General features: G+C 57.3%; 1 long non-coding RNA gene across 4 annotated transcripts in view; it reads right to left on the bottom strand.

Annotated features, from left to right (window-relative positions):
• Positions 1-1,206: 1,206 nt before the first annotated feature.
• Positions 1,207-2,767, bottom strand: part of LOC113979433 — a 2,075-nt gene continuing 514 nt past the window's right edge. For 2 of the 4 annotated variants that reach the window (XR_003537866.1, XR_003537864.1), the window contains exons 2-3: positions 2,323-2,526; positions 1,207-2,090 (exon numbers count right to left, since the gene is read on the bottom strand). This is a non-coding gene — a long non-coding RNA (uncharacterized LOC113979433). Of the gene's footprint in view, positions 2,091-2,322; positions 2,555-2,767 lie in introns of those variants that run through there. The other 2 variants (XR_003537867.1, XR_003537865.1) reach the window with 2 other exon arrangements.

Below are 2,767 nucleotides of genomic sequence, written 5' to 3'. Positions count from 1 at the left end.
GGGGGGGGGGCAGGAACTGGGCTGTACTGGTCCATACTGGGAGAACCCGAAGGTGCATCAGCGTCCCAGTCAGGGCACCCTACCGGTCCATACTGGTCTGTACTGGTCCGTACTGGGAGCACGCAAGGCCACGTGGGTGAAGGGATCCCGGGTGAGACGCTCTACTGGTTTATACTGGTCCATACTGGTCTGTACTGGTCCATACTGGGAGGACAGAAGGCCATGCAGGTGAAGAGTTCCTGGGCGAGACGCTGCACTGGTCCATACTGGTCCATACTGGGAGCACAGAAGGCCACGTGGGTGAAGACATCCCAGGCAAGACGCTGTACTGGTCCATACTGGTCCGTACTGGGAGGACAGAAGGCCATGCGGGCGAAGAGTTCCTGGGCAAGACGCTGTACTGGTTCATACTGGTCCATACTGGTTCGTACTGGTCTGTACTGGGAGAACACAAGGCCACGTGGGTGGAGAGATGCCGGGCAAGACGCTGTAATGGCCCATACTGGTCCATACTGGTCCATACTGGTCCAGAGAACACAAGGCCATGCGGGTGAAGAGCTCCCAGTTCGGCTGCCGTACTGGTCTGTACTGGTCCGTACTGGTCCATACTGGGACAGCTGAAGGCCATGTCAAGGCACTGGTCCCAGTTTGGCTGCCATACTGGTCCATATTGGTGCAGCCAAAGGCAATGTAGATCCATGAGTTCCAGCTGGGACGTTGTACTGGTTCATAGTGGTCCGTACTGGTCTGTACTGGTCCATACTGGTCTGTACTGGTGCAGCCAAAGGCAATGCAGATCCAGGAGTTCCAGCCGGGACGTTGTACTGGTTCATACTGGTCTGTACTGGTCTGACCCAAGGCACACGTGGGGCTCCCAATCGGGCCCCCAGCCCCTTCCAGCTCCATGCTGGTCTGTACTGGTCTGTACTGGTGCAGCCAAAGGCAACGCAGATCCGGGAGTTCCCAGCCAGGACATCGTACTGGTTCATACTGGTCCGTACTGGTGCAGTCAAAGGCAACGTAGATCCGGGAGTTCCAGCCGGGACATTGTACTGGTTCATACTGGTCTGTACTGGGATGTCCCACAGTGATGGAGAACTCAGGGGGGAGGCACTGGGATGAACTGGGCCATACTGGGGGGGGCTCTGGGGGTCCCCAGGGGGGGTCTGGGGGTCCCTGAGGGGGGGTTTGGGGGCCCCTGGGACCCCAAAGATCCGAGGGGTCTCCAGGGTGGCCTTGGGGTCCCCAAAGAGAAGCCCCATGTCCCCATAGGGGGTCTTTGGGGTCCCTGTGGTGGCCTCGGGGTCCCCTGGAGATGTTTTGGGGTCTCCCCTTGTCCTACAGACCCCACAGCAACCTTGGGGTCCCCTGGAGATGTTTTAGGGGTCTCCCCTTGTCCTACAGACCCCACAGTGACCTCGGGGTCCCCTGGAGATGTTTTAGGGGTCTCCCCTTGTCCTACAGACCCCACAGTGCCCTTGGGGTCCCCTGGAGATGTTTTAGGGGGTCTCCACATTGTCCTACAGACCCCACAGTGACCTCGGGGTCCCCACAATGTCCTTGGGGTCCCCTGGAGATGTTTTAGGGGGTCCTCACATTGTCCTGCTAAAGACGACCCAGAAGTTCTCGTGGTGGCCTCGGGGTCCCCAAAGAAGCCCTTGGGATGCCCCGGAGACGTTTTATGGGGTCTCCACATTGTCCTACGAGTCCCATTGTCCTACACACCTAAGGGGTCTCCAAAGAAGACCTGGAGGTCCCCGTGGTGCGAGCGCCTTGTGGTGACCTTGATTTCCTTGTGGTGGCCTTGGGGTCCCCAAAGAAGCCCTACAAGTCCCCATATGATACCTCTGGGGTCCCCTGGAGACATTTTATGGGGTCCCCACATTGTCCTACGAGTCCCCCTGGTGACTGAGGGGTCTCTAAAGAAGATCTTGAGCTCCTCATGGTGGCCTTGGGCTCCTGGTGGTGTCCTTGGGGTTCCCTGGAGATGTTTTATGGGGTGTCCACATTGTCCTACAAGTCCCACAGTGACCAAGGGATCCCCAAGGACCTTGAGCTCCTCATGGTGACCCTGAGCTCCTCATGGTGGCCTTGGGCTCCTCATGATGTCTCCTGGAGATGTTTTATGGGGTCTCCACATTGTCCTACAAGTCCCCCCAGTGACCCCCCAGAGAAGACCTTGAGTTCCTCATGGTGACCTTGAGCTCCTTGTGGTGTCCTCAGGGTCCCCTGGTGACATTTTATGGGGTCTCCACATTGTCCTACAAGTCTCCCTGGTGACCGAGGCATCCCCAAAGAAGATATTGAGTTCCTCATGGTGACCTTGAGTTCCTCATGGTGTCCTTGAGCTCCTCATGGTGACCTTGAGCTCCTCAGAGTGACCTTGAGCTCCTCATGGTGACCTTGAGTTCCTCATGGTGCCCTTGAGTTCCTCATGATGTCCTCAGGGTCTCCCGGAGATGTTTTATGGGGTCTCCACATTGTCCTACAAGTCCCCCCAGTGACCAAGGCGTCCCCAAAGAAGACCTTGAGTTCCTCATGGTGACCTTGAGTTCCTCATAGTGTCCTTGAGCTCCTCACGGTGTCCTTGAGCTCCTCATGGTGTCCTTGAGTTCCTCAGGGTGACCTTGAGTTCCTCATGGTGGTCTTGAACCCCTCATGGTGTCCCCAGGGTCTCCCGGAGATGTTTTATGGGGTCTCCACATGGTCCTACAAGTCTCCCTGGTGACCGAGGTGTCCCCAATGAAGACCTTGAGTTCCTCATGGT

This window comes from Neopelma chrysocephalum, unplaced genomic scaffold (assembly GCF_003984885.1).
Source record: "Neopelma chrysocephalum unplaced genomic scaffold, ASM398488v2 Primary Assembly neopelma1_80245, whole genome shotgun sequence".
NCBI classification, from domain to species: domain Eukaryota; kingdom Metazoa; phylum Chordata; class Aves; order Passeriformes; family Pipridae; genus Neopelma; species Neopelma chrysocephalum.
Note: the sequence above shows the minus strand (reverse complement) of the source record. Positions and strands in the feature narration are given on the sequence as shown.